The sequence below is a fragment of the Muntiacus reevesi genome, chromosome 11 (assembly GCF_963930625.1).
Source record: "Muntiacus reevesi chromosome 11, mMunRee1.1, whole genome shotgun sequence".
Classification (NCBI taxonomy): domain Eukaryota; kingdom Metazoa; phylum Chordata; class Mammalia; order Artiodactyla; family Cervidae; genus Muntiacus; species Muntiacus reevesi.
Window position 1 is genome coordinate 64,044,883 of NC_089259.1, and position 23,298 is coordinate 64,068,180.

Sequence of the window (23,298 nt, forward strand, 5' to 3'; positions counted from 1 at the left end):
CTGGAAAAGAGAATGGCCACTCACTCCAGTATTCTTGCCTGGAGTACTCCATGAACAGAAGAGCCTGGTGGACTAAAGTCCATGGGGTTGTAAAGAGACATGACTTAGTGACCAACACTTTCACTTTCACAGAGGCTCACATAGAAGACAGGGTAAAGGAAGTCAAGTGATTACTATTAGTTAGCAAACTCTTGAGAAGAGTCCATAGCAACAAAAATAGGCATAAACAACATCATGAAATTTTCTTAAAAGACAACAGTCAGGAAAGAAATCAATAGTCAACAAAGGTCACTGGTGCTAATTAGAAGCAAGGGATAAAATGATGGACATTTCATCGGCAATCTTCAACCTGAAATAAATGGGTTGTGTTTTGGATGATTGCTTCTGAGTCATTTGCCTCAGAGCTGAGAAATACATTCTTCCATAGAAACAACATGCTAGTCGATAACTCAGTTCTTTGAATAGCCAACAGTGTTGGTTCCTGGGAATGGGCAGTAATAAAGAAGAGTCCATTTCAGTTACCACATCTACATTTTCCTATAGGATAGTGCATTCTGTGTCCATAATTCAAGCTTCCAGGAATGCATGAGACATTCATACAATAGCAGTGTCACTGGTTGAAACATATGGGAGAAGGCAGTTAGAGAAGTTCAACTGTTGAGCAGACCCAAGAAATAGAACTTACTGGAATCAGGTAATAAGATTAAAATTGTTTAAAATGGGCCTTTATGTCCATTTCCAAGATGATGATCAAAAGCAATCAAGAATCTTATGATGGAATATTTATGAAATCTATTAGATGGGGAAGAACTGGAAGACCATTACTATTAAATAGAACTAAATTAAAATCCTGCTGGCTATGTATGACTTTGGAATTGGGAAAACTGAACAGAACCTCTTGAGCTTCAATTTCCTCACATGCCAAATGAGAACATTAATATTTGACACAATTGAGAGAAGGATATCCTATACGCTGTCATTTATTTTGATTTATTTGGAATATCTTTCTTGTATCATTTGTCTTTCATTTTGGACCTTTGTCTTTTGCTCACATCTATGTACCAAAAATCTATAAATTTGATTGTCACTGAAACTGTTCTATGACAAACATCTCCATTATTCAAGGTTTTTCTTTCTATCGAATTCTCAAACTTTCCATGTTTTTCCTAAGCCAACTGCTTCTCTGTAATGGTATGACACTCACCCTTTGATGTCAGGAATTCATTTCTCTTAGGTTTCCATTCATTGTGTCACCCTGTCTCTGAACCAAGTCCTCCCTGTGATTCCCTACTTGGACAATTTTTGCTCCAGTATTTTGCCTTTGTTTTCTTCTATCTTCTCCATTCAACCCATCTATCACTGTGATTGTTCTACTTCTGTTGAGTGTTCTCTCTTGAAAATTTTATTTAGCTGTTAACCTTTCCTTTGAATATTCTCTTTCCCCTTCTGATCCTTCTTATCCTGGTCTTTATCTCCTGAATGTTTGCTTCCATCTTTCCTTCTCAGTCTAGGACTTTCAGTCCATCTCTAGTGGAATATTTATTAAATTCTTGTGCTTTTCTCATTATTTTCTTAGCTCTTTGCGTCTTTTCTTTCTTGAGTGGATCTGCCTCACCCTAAATATGTTCTCTCTCCCTTTACTAAAATAGTTCTGTCCCATGTTTGTTCCTCCACAACCTGTTGGGTTTTTTTTTTTTTTTTTTCAAATTTGCTTTTTTCTATTTTAAATCCACCAATTTATTTTTTCTAGTTTTATTTTGAATTGCTATGCAACATTCTAAATTCATCTTGACAGATGAATATATATATATATTTCCCTTTTTTTTCATTCTGTCTCTTCAGACTGACCTTGTTTTTCTGGCTCCTTTGTCTTAGAATTTGTTTCTGAAAAGTTTGCACTGATATATCAAACATGAAGTCATAAAATTGTAGAGGTGGAAGGAATCATAAATACCACTTAGCCAGACTTTGTGTATTACCAAGAAGAAAAATGACTGGAAAATATCTCTCAAAAGTTCAGCTCCTAAGTGTCACCTCCTTCCTCAGAAACTTTAGGTGGAGCCTCACTGTGTGTTGATATTATCAATTTCTACCTGTCTGTATTTCAGCCCTTTTTTCTATCAATAAATGGATTGATACAGTGCATATGCTGTTTAAAATTTTGATAAGATATACATAACATTAAAATAATTGCTTTAATCATCTTAAAGGATTCAATTCAGTGGCATTTAGTACATTCATGATATCCTGCAACCATCAAACTTACCATGATTTTTAGGTAACTAGCGAAGAGTTTCCACTTTTCCAGTTAACTAGTTCCAGAACATTTTTATCAACCAAAAGGAAACTCCTTACCCATTAAGGAGTCCCTCTGTAGTTCTCCTTTACTCTCAGCCACTGGCAACCACCAACTTACCTTCTGCCTTTAAGAGTTTACCTGTTCTGGATAGTTCACATAAATGGAATCACAGAATGTGGCCTTTTGTGTCCAGTTTCTTTCAGCATATACGGCTTTATAGCATACATACATACATATCCATACATATGTATAATGAACTTTTTCCCTTATAGGACTTTTTTTCTATTCCAAAATTTTGTACATTTTCTTTTTCCTGGTAGTAGCATTGTGTCCTTTTTCCTACAACTGAAGCATCTTTTCTGATCTCGACCTTAGCTCATGAAGCACACAGCTGAAGCGTGTCTTAGACTGTCCTATGTAACAGCTGTCCATCTGTCGCGGGCCTGCAGAGGAAGCTCCCAGGGGACGCTCGGTCTCACTCGACAAAGTTCCTTCACTCATCCTCTATGTCCTCCGGTCTCTAAAATAAATCCAAGAGGTAGACTGACAGGAAGCTTCCAAAAAGTCTTCAGTTCACATATACACTAGTGATATTATGTATAAAATAGATAACTAATGAGAATATAGGTTTCCCAAGTGGCACAGTGGTGAAGAATCCTCCTGCCAATGCAGGAGGTGTGAGAGATGCAGGTTCAATCCCTGGGTCTGGAAGATCCCCTGGAGAAGGAAATGGCAACCTACTCCAGTATTTGTACCTGGGAAATCCTGGACAGAGGAGCCTGGTAGGCTGCATTCCATGAGGTCACAAGGAGTCAGAAATAACTGAGCGACTGAGCAGTCATGCACACACGATGAGAACAAACTGTAGAGAATAGGAAACTCACTTAATGCCCTGCGGTGACCTGAAAGGGGAGGAAGTCCAAAAGGGGAGGGATATACACACATGTCCAGCTGATTCATCTTCCTGTGTAGTAGAAACTCATGCAACATTGTAAAGCAGCTACGCTCCAATAAAAATTAATTTTAAAAAGACGATGCTTAAGTTGAGGAAATTCCCTTCTATTCCTACTTTGTTTAGTGCATTTTTTTTCTTATCATGAAAATCTGTTGGACTTTTTAAATGTGACTTCTGTGTCCATTGAGATCTTAGTATTTTTTTTTTCCCTTTATTCTATCAATATGGTGCAATGCATTCATTGATCATCAAATGTTAAACTCACCTTGCACTTCTGGGATGGATCCCACGTGATCATGGTGTATAATTTGTTTTAGTTGCAGAATTCAACTTTCTAGTCTTTTGCAGAGGATTTTGTATCTGTGATCATAAAAGATACTGGTCTATTAAAGCCAAAACCACAACAAACAAACAAAAAAAGACTCTTCAACTCTTCACTTGCTCCAGACCTTGTAACTCCAAATATATCCAAAGGCCGCCTGTCTCTTTCAACATCCGCCATGTTCTGGTGTAGTTGAGAATAAGGAGAACTTGTCATACTTACTGTCTTTTGCGTTGTTCCCGTGACAATCAGTTGCTTCTTCCCTCCAGCAGTGACCTCTGCTTACATTTTGCAAATCTTGGTCCAAAAGTCCTGCACTATTACCCTTCTTCACAGAATGCTGGGCCCCTTGTATGCATTGACCAAGAAAGAAATGTTGGCTAGTTATTCTTGCTTTATTGTCCCCATCCCCATCTGTCACTTTACTCTTTATTATCTATTATCTTCAACAGCATACCTTATCTTCCTGCCCCTTTGAGGCAGAGAAGGAAGTTGGTTATTTGGTGGTTAACTCTTACACGAAACACACACACACACACACACACAGACACACACACAGACACACACACACCCCTACCTGCAAAATGCAAATGTTAATTATCAGTAATACTATTCTGTAATCTTCTAACTTGACATGAAGGAAGTAATTTTTTTCCCAAAATGCAATATAAATTACTTACAGCACTATCTTCAAAGACAGTAGGGTTCAGTATTCCTTATTATGTAAATTGCTCTCAATCACACACACTCATTAACAAACAAAAGATTTACCTTCTGCCTTGGAGGCTGTGCCCAAGAGCCCACCGACATGTAAAGCAGAATCATCTGCTCATTGATGACAATGCAAGCACCTGGTAGAAGGTTTAGAATTACTGCTTTTCTGTACCTTACCACAAACTCCTATTTCTAGACAACACCTCACTGCTTCTTTGTTTCCCAGAGCAGCTGGTTATTTGAGCATCTCTCATACAAATAAGGCAGCTGTTGAGGGGAGAATGTTGCGATTGGAAGCAGGTTATCTTTCCAGTTTCATGTTCTTTAGATTCATCCCATTTTAATTAATAATCAGAATCATCACAATATTATTTCTGTCTTGGTTACTGTTGTATTCTTAAGAGGCAGCCTTTATCTAGACAGAATAAACCTTACCTAGAAAGAATTTAAGAAATACCTCTTAATAATAACTGCTTTAATATTCTTACTTTCTGTCCTCTTTTTTTCCACCTTTATCTTGAAAGTCCAGAGAAGGCAATGGCACCCCACTCCAGTATTCTTGCCTGGAAACTCCCATGGATGGAGGAGCCTGGTAGGCTACAGTCCATGGGGTCCCTAAGAGTTGAACATAACTGAGCAACTTCACTTTCAATTTTCATTTTCATGCATTGGAGAAGGAAATGGCAACCCACTCCAGTGTTCTTGCCTGGAGGATCCCAGGGATGGGGGAGCCTGGTGGGCTGCCGTGTATAGGGTCGCACAGAGTCAGACACGACTGAAGCGCCGCCGCAGCAGCAGCATCTTGAAAGTCAGAACTAATTAACCGATTTTTTTGTTTCCACCCTTTTCTTCTCCATAGTTCTGTCTTCCCTTCCTCTATCTACCCAGTGAATTTTTCAGTTTTTTGGCTGTCTCATTTCTTGTTCAATCGACTACAGCTTGCACCTGTGACTCACTCACCCTGTCTTATCCTGGATGGTTGAGAGAGGTGGAAACCATCTCATAGACCATCTTGATATGTTGCCCTATAGTCCTTCATTTCCTCTGGGCCTCCTTTCATTGTCCACCTCCCCTCCTGGTTGATGTATTTGAACTTTCACAACCCCTCCCCATTTCTCCCTTTCTCTCCTTTGATGGTGATCTTGTTAGTTTCCTCCAGGCATGCAGCAACACACTCATCAGGCCCTTGTGACAATTCGCCAAGAAAGCTGAGGACCTATCACTTTCACCTTTCATCCAAAGAATTACCTATTAAAAAGATGGGGGTCAAGACTTGCCTGCTGGCTCAGTGGTAAAGAATCTACTTACCAATGCAGGAGACAGGGGTCGATCCTTGGTCTGGGACGATCTCACATGCTGAGGAACAATTAAGTCCCAGGTGCCACAACTACTGAGTCTGTGCTCTAGAGCCCAGGAACTGCAGCTACTGAAACCCACACACCCTAGAGCCTGTGCTCCGCAACAAGAGAGTAGCACTGACTCGCTGCAACTAGAGAAAAACCTGCGAAGCAGCAAAGGCCCAGCACTGCCGAAAATAAATAAAACACAATTCTAAAAAGTAAATAAATAAGAATAAAAAAGATGGTTCTCTGGCATCCAACTATGATTCTTTATTCCCCTTGTTACTGCCAAAATCTGATGTTAGTCTTGTCAGTTTAATCTAGTCAACTTCAGACTATTTTCCTCAAGAGATCCATATTAAACCGAAATGATGAGTGCTTATTTCTCTAGGCCACAAGTCAAGAAGGATTTTCTCCAAAACAGAATTGTGGGACATGGGAGGCTTTGTATGTGAAAGCACACCCTGCTGTTTCCACTTCTGTCCTAGTCCTAGATTGGGATGACATCATCAATTCGTCAAGCAACAAGTATTTGTTCAGCACATACGCTGCACTAAACAGAATTAAAGCCAAAAGAGCCACATTTTTCAAGATGTAAAGGGCAAGAATGTATCTGTGTCCAACCAGACATATTTGTTTTCAGCAGATGGATAGGCACCCTCTTCTGTTCATCTGCATTTCATTGACTTCTTTCCAAATTTGTGTTCTGCAGCCACAGTCTCCTTTGGAAATCTTCCCCATGTGCAAATGGTTAGAAAGACTCCTTCTGCCGTCTTATTCTTTTCAAAGTGATTTGTCTAGAGTCTAGTTAAACCACCTGTATGCAGGTTATTTTTAAAAACCATACTGCATATTATTGTATTTTTCTTCCTAGAAGTTTATATTAATATGGTATGCCAAACGTGTCCCATGATCTAAACCCATTTTAAGCCCATCTGTGAGGAACAAGGTGTCTGAGTCTGTAACCTTGAAACTCTGATTGGGACTTGAACTTCTCTGTGTGTGTGTTTGTGTGTGTGTGTGTTTTAAGCTTATTTGTTTATTCATTTATGGCTGCATTGACTCTCAGCTGTTGCATGGGGACTTTTTCTAATTGCAGTGAATGAGGGTTCTCTAGTTTTGCACATGGCTTCTCTTGTTGCAGAGCATGGGCTGTAGGGGGCATGGGCTTCAGTAACGTGGCACACAGGCTTAGTTGCCCTGTGGCATGTGGGATCTTCCTGGACCAGGGATCTAACCCAAGTTGTCCACATTGGCAGGTGGATTCTCAATCACTGGGCCACCAGGGAAGTCCAAACCAATGGTCTTATAGTTGAGATCACACACCTGGTTCAAGACTTAATGAAGCTCATATTCTTAATGTCTCATGGCAGAAAGAATTCAGTAAGGGAAAAAGTGATAAGTAAGAAGTGAATTTATTTAGAGAAACACACTGCACAGACAGTGTGGGTCATCTCAGAAGGCAGAGACCCTGAAATGTGGCATAATTAGCTTTTATTGGCTGGATAATTTCATAGGCTAATGAGTGGGAGGAGTATTCCAACAATTTTGGGCATGGAGTGGGGATTTCTAGGAATTGGGACACTGCCAACTTTTTGACCTTTATGATTGGCCTTGGAGCTGGCATTGCACCTGTGGGTATGTCATTTAGTTTGTTGATGTGTTATTGAGCATTTACTGAGGTTCAGAGTCTCATGAAGTCAACTCTTACACCATCTTGGACCTATTTGATTCTAATTAGTTATGTCATGTGCTCAGGCTATGCCGCTCTTTTAGAGGTTGTGCCCTGCCACCTTCCCTCCTGTTTCAGGTCCTGCTGGCAACAGGAAAGAATTATGTATCCTCAATGCCATCACAGGTATGTATGTAGGTCAAGAAGCAACAGTTAGGACCAGACATGGAACAACAGACGGGGTCCAAATTGAGAAAGGAGTACATCAAGGCTCTATATTGTCACCTTGCTTATTTAACTTATATGCAGAGTACATCATGCAAAATGCCAGACTGGATGAAGCACAAGCTGGAATCAAGATTGTGGGAGAAATATCATTAACCTCAGATATTCAGATGACACCACCCTTATGGCAGAAAGTGAAGAAGAACTAAAGGCCGCTTGATGAAAATGAAAGAGAAGGGTTTAAAAAAGCTGGCTTAAAACTCAACATTCAAAACACTAAGATCATGGCATCCGGTCCCAACACTCCATGGCAAATAGATGGGGAAACACTGGAAACAGTGACAGACTTTATTTTGGGGGGCTCCAAAATCACTGCAGATGGTGACTGCAGCCATGAAATTAAAAGACACTTTCTCCTTGGAAGAGCAGCTATGACCAACCTAGACAGCATATTAAAAATCTGAGGCATTACTTTGCCGACACAGGTTCATCTAGTCAAAGTTATGGTTTTTCTAGTAGTCATGTATGGATGTGAAAGTTGGACCATAAAGAAAGCTGAGTGTTGAAGAATTGATGCTTTTGAACTGTGGTGTTGGAGAAGATTCTTGAGAGTCTCTTGGACTGCAAAGAGATCCAACCAGTCAATCCGAAAGAAAATTAGTTCTGAATGTTCATTGAAAGGACTGAAGCTGAATGAAACTCCAATACTTTGGCCATCTGATGTGAAGTACTGACTCTTTGGGAAAAAACCCTGATGCTGGGAAAGATTGAAGGCAGGAGGAGAAGGGATGACAGAGGATAAGATGGTTGAATGGCATCACCGACTCGATGGACATGAGTTTGAGCAAGCTCCAGGAGTTGGTGATGGACAGGGAAGCCTGGTGTGCTGCAGCCCATGGGGTCACAAAGAGTCCAACATGACTACATGACTGAGCGACTGAAGTGAACTGAAGAATACTGGGTTGAGTTGTCATTTCCTTCTCCAAGGGATCCTCCCAACCCAGGGATCTTCTGCATTGGAGACACCGTGTCTCCTGTGTCTCCTGCATTGCAAACAGATTACCACTGAGCCTTGGATTCCTTTAGGCTATGCTAATACTCCTTAGATAATTATATGGACTAGCCATACTGAATTGAGTGTATGGACTATATCTCAGAGATCAACCAGGTAGGCACTGCCAGGCAGGCACTCTTCTAAGTGTTTTACAGGTATTAATCGGCTTAATCCTTGCAGTAGCCCCAGGATCAGGGCATATCTCATTTTAGAAATGAGGTGACGGAAGCATAATAAGTTTAAGTAAATTGCCTAAGATCACACAACTAGTAAGTGTCAGAACTAGGGTTTTTACCCAGACAATTCAACTCCCTCTCTGCCTCTAGAAAGCCTTGTGAATTATAGTTTTTGTGTTTTTTTTAGCTTGCTTATCTTATCTAAGGAAAGCTAAGGACTGTAAGTAATCTCCTACATCCTCAGGCATGTTCCCCTGGACACTTCAAGCCTGTCTGGGAGTGAGTGAAACGGTAGGAAGAGTAAGTCTCTGATCTCTTTGCTTTCAGCATGATCCCCTCCCTGCTGGTATTTTCTCAAGCTATAGAAAGCAGGCTATATTCTCTCAGGGGGTCTTGTGACTCTTATTTTATCAGAAAACAGGGATTTTAATATGGGGCATAATCACAGATGAAATACACACCTCCCCAAATTGCACATTGGCCCTTGGAGGACTTGGGCAACTTTCTCCAAGATGAGATTGACATCCAGGCCACAACACATCCCAGGCAGGTGTCTCAGTAGGCAGTGGTGGGTTTTGTAATCGTAGGTCACCTCTGTAACTCTTCCAAATGCACTCTGATTGGTAGCAGTCAGGGTCATCCTATGACTTGAGACGTGGTCCTCTGCACAAATGTGCAGGTGATGGAAGAGGCATGGCAGAAGGGAGTAACTGGAGGATGGGATCATAGGCAGGGAGGTTGTTGAAAAAATATGAGCCAGGACACCTTGGTCTATGAGACTCTTGTCTTCCATCACTCCAAAAGGAAGCATCTCTATGTGTCCAGAAATACTGGCACACTTCACAGATTGGAACCCAAGTTTTCTCCTACCCCATTTGATTTTCTTTGGGGGCCTTAGAGTTCTCCGTCTCTGTGACTCTGACATCATAACTGTCCCTAATGTGAATTACGTGACATCATGCAGAATAACCAGCTCACTGCTGGAATGTTTTATCCAACTGATTGGTTGTTTTGGCATCCTGTTGGGTGTTATAAGTGCCATTTAAAGCACATTACTTACATCTGAATTTTAAGAGAAAAAATCTAAAGTGAAAAATTGTATGTAATCTCTTTGGTCTAAACTGGCAGGCCAGGCAATTAAAATAAAACCTATAATACAATCCTGCTGGTGGAATAATTAATCTCTAAACTTAATTCACCATCGCTTTAGCCTTAGCCAGGTGTTTAGGAAATAAGTAGTGAGAAGAGGTGATCAACACAAAAGTTGGCTTTACGTGAAAAGCTGAGGTCCCCCCTCTCTCTTTTTATATGCAAGTCAGAGCATTCAGTTGAATCTTTCAAAGTTGGAACATACTTCCAGAAGAAAAAAGGATTCCTTATTTATTAAGTTATGTTGCTGACATAACAGAGAAACAGTCAATAGCTTTTGGAATGCACAGACCATCACAATTCTTTGGAGGGATGAAGAGAAATATTAACAAGTCCTGATTTTACCAACATGTACCAGACATTGTCTGCCATTTAGTGAGCAGTTCAAAAGTAGAGGAGATGATTGATGAACATCTGCTTCAACTTCACGGGAGACTTTAAGGCTTAGTTTGATTAGAATACAGCTAACTTCATAAGTTCTGAGCTGTTTTAAACTGAAATTTTACCTTTAAACAATGCATTAAGTAGCAGACATTTTAGACAATTGCCCCCACATGTTTGCTCAATTAATAATTCTGCTAAAATGTTTAAGCTGTGCTATTGTACTTCATTTGAGGGTGGAATCTCTCATTAGATCACCTATCTTGAACCTAATATTCACAGCAGCTGAAGTTGATTGTTGTTTATTGAGGCCCTATTTATACATGCAGCTGTTTGCCAAGCACATAATATAAATTACTTCTAATCTTCTAAACAGCCCAATTGAGGGACTTCCTTGTTGGTCCAGGGAAGCTGACACTATGCTTTCCAATGCAAGGGGTATGGGTTTGATACCTGGTTGGGGAGCTACTGTGAAAAAAAAAAAAACATAAAAAACAGAAGTAGTTTTGTAACAAATTCAGTAAAAGCTTTTAAAAAATGGTCCACATTGGAAAAAAAAATAATCTTAAAAAAACCCAGCCCATCTGGGTCAATATTATCATCTTAATTTTCATTTTACAAATGAAAACAAGTTTTCAAAGAACTTAGGATAAAAGGGCTGGTGTGTACTTGAACACCATTGCTTTCTTTATAAAAATGGCTTCTATTCCTATAGGTTTGCAAACCACATGGTGATAAATTCTACTTCACTGAGAGTAACAGCAGGACTGAGAATCAAGCTTCAGTTGAGTTCAATTAAGTATATGGCATATTTCATCTTAAATAAGTAATAGCACTTTTTGACCTTTAAGCATTTAATATGGTTTTCTTGTCCAAAGTAATTCTTTACAAGGATGATCTGGTATCAATAAAAGGATGGAAAGGATGGAATTTACCCCAGGTCAAAAAATTCTCTAGCAATGTTTGACAAAAAGGAATTTTCTCCCTCTAACTTGGATTATCTGCTTATTCTGTACCCCTGGTGCTTACTCCAGGGCTTCCTACATTGTAGATGATTCATAAATATTTGCTGAAAGACTGAATGCATGAATGAGTAAGTATATAAAGGAATGAACACATAAATCAGCACATTACCTCCATGTGTGTTTATTATTCTTAAAGATTTTTTATTTGGTGACATGGATTCACATGCCCTTGGAAATTTGAATCCAGATGGTGAAAACCTGGAATAACAAGTTAGTCTATTATACAGATTCTGTTTCTGTCACTCCAAGAAGTACTGTAAAGTGATTTCAATGTATTATAAATTAAACATGATCTCTTCTTTGCTCTTTGGACAGAAAATGACTAGAAGGTGGAAGTATGTGGACACATACAGAGGTGTTTGTCAAACCTTTGTTGGACTAAATGGAACATTTCACAGCAGTGGCAGTAGCTACTTGTAATCAAGCTCCCAATTGTGTGACAATTGTTCTGATTAGTTTACCTCATTATTAATTAAGGTTTCTTGAAGTAAAATCCGTCAAGTTGAGTTCATGATATCTCATATCTGGAATTTAGTGGCATCATGTGCTTTTTTTTCATATTAGGTGTACCTGTCTCCCAGATTTTGCATCATTTTGTTTTTGCATTGAATTCTTTAAAGTCTTTCCATTAAGATGGTATAGAAAACTCTGAAAGAACTTTTTGGCCAACCCAATAGATTCTTTCCTTTCTACTTTCATATTAGTTTTACGACTGAGTAGTTGCTGATTTTTATTAGAGATTTGCCCCCAGTCCTCTAGATTTTTCAAGATCACTACAAGCATTATTACATTAGTAAAATTATGAACCATGGAGAAAAGCTTTTATAAAATTGTTTTAGTGGTTCTGGTGAAACCACTAAACCAATATGTATTCTTTCTGCATATTCTGGCTTCTGAATAAAAGCTGCAAATCAACACTTTTATCTATTTATGAATCTCGAATAAAATATCAATAGAAGTTTTCAATAGTTTAGGCTCCGATGGGAAAATTTTGTAAACACCAGGTGGGAAGGACACAGGTGATGTAAATATCTTCCACATTTTCAAATGTCAGCTGTTCTCAAGAGAGGACGCTCAAGTAAACATCATCTATAGTCTTAGCAGATGTTATCTATGCATACCACTTTAATTGCAGCTTTCCAATATCTGTGCTGTTAATAACAGTTCAGAGAAGATTAGAAGTGCTTTTGATTTGAATCAATGGTCATTTGAAAAATCGCTGTGCTAAATGATGTATGTTTATCTTTTGATCATCTCCCTTAAACAGATGGTATCTATGGAATTGTTGTGACACTTCTTTGTTTCTGGTGGTTGATGACTCATTGTAGGGAAATCCCAGTGTACACAATACATGAAAATAAGACTGTTTGGCGTTCTTTGCTACAGCTAATTGTCAAACAGTATTTCAACAGATGTGACAATTTTACCAGGATGCTGTCAAAATAACAGCAACCCACTGACAAATCCAATCTGGCTCATGTTCAGCACTATGGTATCATTTGGGTTTGTTTCCAGTATCAGGAGACTTTGTATTAATGTCATCTCTGATAACTTGATCATTTCAGATGGCACATTGTCAATTTTTTCGTCCTTCTGGATGGCTCACTTTGCAGTCACATGTAACACTTCCAGGTTTTTTTCCCTTCAGCCTCCCCCAACACACATAATTACCAAAGGAACAGGGCTTGTAACTGACCTTTTTAGACCTGTTTGGAAATAAAATGAGATCATTCCCCCAGGGACCTTTGGCGGTCATGGGGAAAGATGACCCATTACAGAGGAACTCACTGTGTCCTGAGGAATTTCAAGTTTAGCTGTGAATCTGTTAGACTGATATAACTCTACATAGTTAAAAAGGTAACTCCCATGACATTCAGAGTCACTATATCCTTGACCAACATGGAAGGGCTAGCCCTGAGAAAATGAGGTCAGCACACAGTAGTATCATGCATTATTTTGTGTGTCAAAAAACACCCATAAAAGCAGTCTATTATCATCAATGACAACTGGACAAGCACTGATGTTAAAATACTGGGTTCTCATTACAGTGAGTTGACATGGCAGAATACTCAGACCCACTCTAAACAGCCCAGCGCAAAAGCCTTTTATGATGTGTCATCCTCTCCAAGGGCTAATCAAAAACGAGATAAAAAAGGAAGTGATAACACTTGTGCAGAGTAAATCCTATTTTAAAGGGGGTAATGAGGCTCAGGTGTTATTTTGTTTTTACAGCAGTGAAACAACTACTGTTGTGAATGGTAAAATATCTTAGCTGTATTTTCTCTGAATAACATATTTTTATTTCTGATCAGTCTCCCAGAAATACCCATGGGACAAAGATGTAACTACTAAACTAAAAGGAAAACAATGAAAATTCTATTGTTTCCTCTATTTCTGAAGCAGTGTTATACTCATGATGCATTATTCAGCTATTAAAATAAAAAAGTAGCCTAAAGTTTTCTTCTCTGTTTAGATTCAAGTAGTTCTCACTCGTTTTCACCAGCTTCTACATGGGAATAGAATATATTACAATGTGATATAGTTCAGAAAATACCTCACACTCAAAACCCTTATCAAAAGAAACAAGTTGTAGTAGTGTTTCTGTTATATGGGAAAAAAAGAAAAGAAAAAAATAAAAAGAGAGAAGCCACTTAAGATATGCATTATGTGCTTAATAATTAGGTCTTCCCTGGTGTCTCAGGCAGTAAAGTATCCACCTACAGTGCAGGAGACCTGGGTTCAATCCCTTGCTTGGGAAGACCCCTTGGAGAGGGGATTGGCCTCCCACTCCAGTATTCTTGCCAGGAGAATTCCATGGAAAGAGGAGCTTGCGGCACAGAGTTAGTATATCAGAGTTTTGATTGTGAATATATAGGAGAAATGAGTAAGAGAGATCTCAAAAAGACTTCCCTGCAATGTGGGAGACCTGGGTTCGATCCCTGGGTTGGGAAGATCCCCTGGAGAAGGGAACGGCAACCCACTCCAGTATTTTGGGCTGGAGAATCCCATGGACAAAGGAACCTGGCAGGCTACAGTCCATGGAGTCGAAAAGAGCCCGACACGACTGAGCGACTCACTCACACACACGCACTAAAAGCTACTGTGTTCACCACCACTGCATGCACTTCTATATTGTAAACGGCTTGTGTTCTGTACAAATCTGTTCATGTTTGCGTAAGAAGACTGAAAATGCTGTGTATCTCCTTAAATTTCCCATGCTTGCGCACACAGTAAAAATTTACTCAATATGTATGATTCCTGATGCAACAAACGCTATTGCTCTCTTCCACCTGCCCCCACATGATGGACTATAAGAGATCTTTCTGGTGTTCTACCTACAAAGTGCCTATCCCTGCATAGAGCTAAGAAGGTTTCTGAGTATCATCAAGTGACACAGAGAAATATTTAAGGAAAGGATTAGAGGAATCATTTACTGCATTGAATCAATTTAATTTTAGGTAAATAATGAACTTTATAAAGTGCATTCTAAAGTGCATTGGTCTTTACCAATCCCCAGAACTTAGATAGGAGATCATGGTCCCCTAAGTCCTTCTAACACTAGACACATTGTAACTCTTTAACAACTGTTGACAAACTGACAGAATTAGCTTTTGGAATCTAATAAGTAATCCCCTGGGTAATGACTGAATAAAATTAACTGTTATATCTTAAGCTCGTTCTAGAAATACTTGTGAACGTATGGTAAAAATTAAGTATTAGAGGTGCTTATTATAAGGTAAAATTTGTAAGTGAACATGTTACTTTAAGTCATTTGAACTCAGATCTTTCAAAAGAACTTAAGTATAAGCCTTAGGTTTGAGCCAGTGCATTTAGCAAAAGGACCATTAAAATAGAGGAAGTGAAAGAATACCTACTTTCTGTGTGTGGGACAGAGTGAGCTTTGGAAATGTAGAGCAAAAAAAGAGAAAATACTGAGAAATGTAAGAGCTTAATACATTTGTTTTTATTTTAAAGAAAATTAAATATGAAGATCAAAGTTCTCTTAAATCTTTTAAATTTCTATAGCCTATCTGAAGGCAATTCTACAATTCTATATAGTTATAATTTAATTAATTCTGTGACAAGCAACTGGCTAAAAAAACTAGTTTAAAAATGGTTTTTAATATTTACAAGGAAACTTACTTGCATTTTACTAGCTTTTTCTTTAACTGGATGTGTTCTTCAATGTAAAACAATTTTCAGAGTACTGTCTTACTTGTAGCAAAATCCTTTCTGAAAAAGCTTGTGGTTAGTTATGAACAGTCTGAAGTCAAAGATTTAGAGGAAAGTCATGTTTAATTCAATTAAAATGATCATACATTTAAACAAAATTTTAAATCAGAAGTCTTTATAGAGTTTCTCAGACTGGCTTTAAAATACATAGAAGTGACCTCATCATATCCTATTCTAATGAACAGGGATTATAGACATTTCATAAAGATTCATTTAATATTAACTATATAATACAAATACATATATTTATATTATATACATTTATAGACATGAAAAATTACAGTTTAGTGTGTGCTATACTCTCATGAATTAGTATTTAACTATTTGGAATGATCTAGTAACTAGAAGGCTTGGGAAATTATTGATGCTTGAAATTGATATTTGATTTAATTTCCCCTGTTCCTCAGTATTTCTGGATCCTACAAAGATCTGGGCATCTTTTGTAAACCTCTCATTAGACAAAGTTTGTTCCTTGTGCTGTCCTTGATACTAGATATTCAGAAGGCCCTCAGAAGCATAAAAAATAACCTGGTGCCAACTGAAGTGTTAGTTCCTCAGTTGTGGCCGACTCTGTGTGACCCCATGTGTGACCCCATATGTAGCCCGTCATGCTCCTCTGTCCATGGAATTCTCCAGGCAAGAACACTGGAGTGGGTTGCCATTCCCTTCTCCGAGGGAGCTTCCTGACCCAGGGATCAAACCTGGGCCTCCTGCACTGCAGGTGGATTCTTTACTATCTGAGTCACCAGTGAAGTTCAAGGAGGTCTAAACTCAGACATTCATTCCCTGGATCATATCGCTAAGCTGCAAACCCAGCCTCCTCCCCTCTGCACCTCCTGTCCTCTCTTACTTTTTTGGTTTAAGCTGTCTCTGTGCCTTCCTGTTACTGTTCTCTGTTTTGCCACTGAAAATCCTCTAGCTGTTACAGTAAACATATTAATGCCTTTAAGCAATTAAGAAACAAAGGACAGTCACATTCAGGATTTCATTTCTCACGGAGTATGATTATTATCTCCATTCTCCAGGGGAAGAAAAGGAGAGAAAAGTTAAGGGACTTACCTAAGATCTATATGGTGAGCTGAACTGCACTTTGGAAGATATTTTTGGGGGAAAAAAAAATGGAAATCTTAAGGAGCTTCTTTTTATATTTTGCCTTTTTAATTAAAAAAAAATTACCATGTGTAAAATAGATAGCTAGTGGGAACCTGCTATAAAGCACCAGAAGCTCAGCTCTGTGCTCTCTGGTGACCTAGATGAGTGGGATGGGGGCGGATGGGTGGGAGGGAGGGAGGTCCAAAAGGGAGGGGATAGATGTATACATATAGCTGATTTATTTTATTGTACAGTGGAAATGAACATATCATTGTAAAGCAATTATATGCCAATAAAAATCTTTATTGAGATATAATTGACATATATTATTGTGTAAATTTGTGTACAATGTGTTGATTTGACTCATTTATATACTGCAATATGATTACAACCATAGTGTTAACATCTCCATCATGACCTGTAATTACCATTTTTTGTGTGTGTGATGAGGACATTTAAGATGTAGTTTCTTAGCAACTTTAAAATAGAAATACACCATGGAATATTACTTAGTCGTGAGAAAGAAGAAAATCCCACTATTGACTACAATAGGAATGGACCTTGAAGGCATTATGCTAAGTGAGGTGTCAGGCAGAGAAAGACAAACGCTATGTAATGTCACTTATATGTGGAATTGAAAGGTCCTGTTTCTATTCATTCTCTTCTTGGCCATTCTTCTGCAGTTTTTGTAGTTGTCCAGTCATTAAGTCGTGTCCAACTCTTTGCGACCCCACGGACTGCAGCACACCAGGCGTCCCTGCCCTGCACTGAATCCTAGTTCTCTTAGACTCATGTCCATTGAGTTGGTGATGCTATCTAACTATCTGATCCTCTGCTGCCCCTTTTCCTTTTGCCTGCAGAGTACGTACATAAGCTAGGTCTCCAGGAATGAAACCAACTAGCGATTCTTCTCGAGGGCTCTTTTGTAGCCTACATACCCCTGATCCAGGTGCCATGGAGAAAAGTCCTAGTATGGTATCTCAGCTCTGCTTAAGGAATAAGTATGCACAGACACAGCCAAACCTGAGGAATGAAAACTGAAAAATAAGCTTTTATCATTGGAAGGGTTTTTTTTTCTTTCAAAAAAGGCAGAATATGGGGAGCAATAATCATGAGTTTATCAAATGTGAAAAGTGTTTATCCTGCTGTTTTTGAGATGGCCAGCCTCCTCTGGAATGTAGTTATGCTGCCTGCAGGCTGACACTTCCTTTTTGTCAGGATATTCTTCCAGCTCTGCTAGGACAGCCTTCTATACCCACTGTTGCTGCAGCTGGAAATCTAAAATTAAGTGAGTAATGAGGCACCCAGCAATATGATACTGTGTTCTATCAAGGAACCTCCAGTCACTCACGCTTCACACCTCATTAATTAGGTGCTAATTGCAAGAGCTACTTGAAAGTAGTTTCTGCCTTGCTCTGTGCCCTAACAACCTGATCTTAGTAAGAAACTCCCATCAACATCAAAGCCTCAGAGAAATAGGTCTAATATTTGCAATGTTGAGGTTACAGATTTTAGCCTCAAAGGAAAGATGTGCAAAAGCTTGAGTTTTCCTAGCTGGGCTAATGTCCTCATTATGCATTCAACCTGCTTTCAAAAGGACAAAATACAACATGGCACAATTATCTTTCCTACCAGGACTTGTATTTTGATAGTTGCCTATTAATCAGTTATTCAGAGTAATAGTCATGTAATTTCAAAAAATAAAAAAGGGATGTTACTCAAAAGCAAATTAGATTTCTCCTAAGACAAGTATTTTTAAAATGTTTTTGCAATTACAGTAATACAGTATTCTACACATGGGGTCAGTTTCGTGAGGATGTTTGACTTTAATACATCAACTGTTTCTGCTGATTTAGTTCAAACAAATTAGTTCACTTCCTTAAAGCTGAAGCACTAACTTTTTGACTTTACATGTCTCAGATATGGCTGAACATATTTACAAAAATTTTCTAAGAGAAAATTAGAATAAGTAATTCACCTGTGAATAAATTATTGACAAAAATACTAGAGAATAAGAGATTTGAGAAACTAAACTATGAGATGTGAACTTTGCAAGTTTCTTTTACTGAGCTAAAAGAGTTTATTTTCTATGGAAAACCACAGTCTAAACTCAAATTACCAAAAAAATTTTTGAGATATAACTTGTTTGTAATATAGGGTTTAACAGTAAGTCATCTCTTATTACATTATGTAGCAAATTATTGCATGCCACTAAAAGAATCCATAGCTCATATTTAAAATTTTGTGCTTGGAGCAAAAGGTAGATCTTCTATACTCATGATAAAAATCCATTGAAAACACATTTATTGACCAAAAATCAGCACGACCCTCCTGATTTGTCTTTTCCTTTAAGGAGAGTATAATTTAAGACAGATGTTGGTTACAACCCGGAAAAAAAAAAAAAAAAAAGACATTCAGCTTAGAGTGGCTTCTATCTTTTCTAAGGAAAGCCTCTGGTGACTCTGGTAAAGAACCTGACTGCAACTCAGGAGACCTAGGTTCGATCCCTGGGTCGGGAATATCCTCTGGATAAGGAAATGGCAATCCACTCCAGTATTCTTTCCTGGAGAATCCCATGGACACAGGACAGAGGGAGCTTGGAAGTAGTCCATGAGGTCCCAAGAGTCTAACACGACTGAGTGACTAAATCACACAGGAAAGCTTAGACATGAACCTTTTGGGACTTTGGTGACAGGCTTATGAAAAAGAAAAGCTGGAAGCAAGAGGGCCAGAGTGAGAAGAACCCATTATAGTCTGGAGATTCTCCCTCCGCTCACCTCGGAGAATGATCACCATCCCCAGTGACTGTGCCCCAAGGTTCTTCATCTTTGATTTCGACAGATAAGACGACATGATACAGTAACCCTCACACCAGACAAGAGGAATATCCAGCATCAGGGCAGTGACAGGATTGGGGAGCTCAGACTGGTTGGATGGATCTGGTGAGGAGGACAGACCCTTCTCATGAGGCAGAGAAGGCTGATAAAATCAGACAAGGTGTTTGGGCTCCAGCCAAGACTGCAGAACTGGTGTCCCAGCCTACAGTGAAGACACAGAGGCAAGGTCCAGTCATACTAATTAGGCAGATGAAGCCTGGCAGGCAGTAAAATGGTAAACCTTCCCCAAGCACACGCTTCCCTCTGAATTGGCAAGATTTATTGCTGCTCACTGTCTAATGACTGAGGGGCTTGCTAGAACTGGTTTATTGGCTTAGGGCAGAGCTGGTGGATCGAAGGTCTTCAGTGACATCCACTGAGCAAGCCTAAAAAGAAGACTGGGGATTGATAACCTCTGCGTATATGGATTTTTAATTTGGGATTATTTAGTTTCATCAAGGAGGCTGTGAAAGTCCCTAGAGAGCTTTTTAAATAGAAAAGGATATTTTGTCAGAAATTCGGGAGAGGAAATCAATCATTTCTGGAGATGTTTTGCTTTCAAGTTTTCCACTTATGGCATTTTCCATCACTTTATTTGAAATGTACAAACTTTCATGAGGTAATGTCTCTAAGAGCATAATCCCAGGGTAGAGACTTCCTGTTCTTTTACCTTCTTTTTGAAGCAACTGAAGATCGCTGCTAAAAAATAAAAATAGAAATAAATTTTTAAAAGATTGTGTCCTACAATTACATGACCGCCTATTTTTGCCTTCCAAATCGGAGAATGCTATTGGAAAACTTCAGAAAAAAAAAAAAATAGGATAATGGGTCCCTTACCCCAGTGAGATGCAAATTCCAGGTGCTTGGCTGGATTCATTCACCAGCAAAATGACCCTTCCACAGAAGCCTTGCAAATTTTTATCTCAGCAAAATGACAGATTTCTGTAGGTCATGGAACACTATGTCTCTTTCTCTCTCACACAGTCGCAACTCATTAGAGTTAAATCCACAAATGTCAGGATTCTACTGCACTAATTCCATTAAGATATTTGTTCTGCAAATAGGATAAACTCTTTCCGAGGGACAACAGGATTAGAATTTTAGCTGGAATAACCAGTGCCTCTTGATGTAGTTAACTGAGCCCCAGAGAATACCATGGTTTCCATTTACTTATGATTTTCTATAAAAACGAGAATGTATTTTTATTCTGGTTTGCTCTGTGGTGAAATGGCAAAGCATAGCCACTTCTGCATAAAATGCTTAAAACTAATACATATAGGTCTAAGTTTTATGAAAATGGTAACATCTCTAAATATTTGAGTGCCTTTCTCATTAACACTCACCCTATTTCAGTTATTTTTACTCAGTTTCTTCACAAGAGACATACAGCATCAACTTCAGAGAGAACTGTCCCATCCAGAGTTATGTATGTATATCACTGAAGAGGAGGTTGTAGGGTTTTTATCTGGTTCTAGAAGGGCTGCACGACCCCAAAAGAGGAAAATGAAGTCCACAGTCCTCTCTGCTTTTCCTTTCAGGCATGATTAGGGCAGGTCTTCCAGCTCCCTTGTAATCCTTTTATATGTCTGGGTCAGATAGACCACTTGGCTTTAGAGCATCCTGACTTCAGAGTAGTTTTCCTCTAACTGCCTGAATATCATCTTCTCCTTTAACTCCTCGGCAGCTCCTGGTTTCCCAAGAGAAGTTGAACTTTCCCAAGTGTCTCCTTCTGACAGCCCCTCCCACACCACAATTTCTCAATTTCCACATGGACAGAAGTCAGACAGCAGCATGATGTCTTGAGAATTTGTGAATCCCCTGTTGTTCGTTTCGCTAACATTTAGCTAAGGTCTGTCTTTCTGTGATTAAAAAGTAATACCCGTTTATTACCTGCCACGAAGAACCCAAATAGAGAAAAGATCAAAACTGTACAATAACCATTGACCATTAAGCAGAAATATGACTTTTAGACAGTATTTTCTTTCATACAGCTATAATATTATGTACACTTAGAATAATGAGTTTATTATATACAGTTACACATACTGAAGCTAAAAAGGTATATTATACTTTATGTCTCAAAACTTAATAACTGTTTTAAACAGATTAAAAACTGGCCAGGTGACAGTGTAAAGGGGTGTATACTTGGTATGACGTTGGACTGGTTTAGTGGAATAGTCACCCTCCTGCAGCTAATAAGATGTTCGATGTTTGATTCTTGAATGCAAGTACATCTTGATTTGGTGATATATACCTTTCTGTTCAAAGGAGGTCTCCATCTGAGTAGGAGGCATATAAAGTTTTCTCTTTAATCCATTTACTTACATTTTTGTGATATCCTATTCTAAATAAGAATTATTATTGTCTGTTTGCTATATTTTAAGCAATTTTCATGCATTTTTCTCCTTTAGATCTATTAAGATCCTGTGATGTGGGTACTGCTTTTATCCTCATTTAAAGATGAAGGAACTAAAGCTCAGAGAAGTTAAATAAGTTATCCCAGGTTGTAAGGCTAGCAAATGGCAGAGTCTGGTAAGCCCAGCTCACTCTAACTTGGAAGCTATACTCTGACCTTTGTTACTAGTGGTTCTCAAAGTCTGGTCCCCAGTGCAGCAGCATCAGCATCACCTGGGAATTGGTTAGACATGCAAATCTCAAGCTCCATCCTGAACCTATTGGATAAGAAATGCTGAGGGTGGAGTCCAGCAATCTGCACAGCTTCCCAGATGGTTGTTATTGTTGAGTTCCTAAGTCATGTCCAACTCTTTTTTGACCCTATGGAAGTGCTTGAAAAACTGAGGATCGAGCTTTGCAATAGACTGCAACCACATCTTCAAAAGAGCTGATGCTATACATTTTTTAAAATGCATTTTTTAAAAATCATGTTAGAGTCCTGCCAAAATATTGCATTAGTGTTTTATTGCTTATGTGTTCAGAATTTTTCTTTGGGGATTTCTTGAGTGTTTTATGCATTAGTTCATAATTGAAGCTTAAGACAAAAGCACCAGAGTTTTCAGTAAGAATGAAGGCCGAGCCATGGTGATTGAGCACAGTTGGCACTTCCAAACTATCCTTACGTTATTCATGTATGGTAAGCTGGGTTAGGATTCAGCTGAACAGATGACTCCTCCCCCCAAAAAAAATTGCTGTTACATAAATCAGTCTTCCTGATTGTGAATAAGAAAATGAAAATTAATTTAAAAGCAGATCCAGTATGTAGACATATTTTTCGAATTAAGCAGATTCTTTATTGGACATTACAACACCACCACAGTCTTAGTTCTGTTGACCCAGTGCAGTTTTTAGGCCCCAAAGTCTCTTATCTTAGCCCTGGTTTATATGGTTTGGTTTGGTTTGATTTTTGTTTTTTCCCTTTACTCTGATGCAGCTACTGATGAAAGAAAAACACTTATATTTAGAATGTAATTTACATATTTCTGAAGTCTAAGGCACTTTAATGGCAAATGTATTAGATTTTTAAGAACTTAGATGTGATTGGGTATAATTTAATATAGATATGACCAGCCTTGGTGTCCCTGGGTAGCTGAAATTCAATTTTTTTTTAATTAGTATTTGAAAGGGAAGACCTCCTCTAGTCATTGTAATCGTATTTTCACTGTATTTTTATTCCTTTCCAGATCTGACTGTCTTAAAATTTAATTACTGTTAGCAAGACCTTTATGGGAAGAATAGAAATATTCTCGTAATAGTGTTAGCATATTAAATGTAATTTTCAGGTAGCCCTCCTAGGATTCCAGAACTCTTCAATAGAGCCAATTTAGCTG

At 38.6% G+C, this 23,298-nt stretch overlaps 1 protein-coding gene and 1 long non-coding RNA gene across 3 annotated transcripts in view; one reads left to right on the top strand and one right to left on the bottom strand.

Annotated features, from left to right (window-relative positions):
* Nucleotides 1-23,298, top strand: part of GPC6 (glypican 6) — a 1,181,547-nt gene that overhangs the window by 723,790 nt on the left and 434,459 nt on the right. The window lies entirely within an intron of this gene.
* LOC136144402 (uncharacterized) overlaps nucleotides 1-23,298 on the bottom strand; it is a 40,678-nt gene that overhangs the window by 13,093 nt on the left and 4,287 nt on the right. The window lies entirely within an intron of this gene.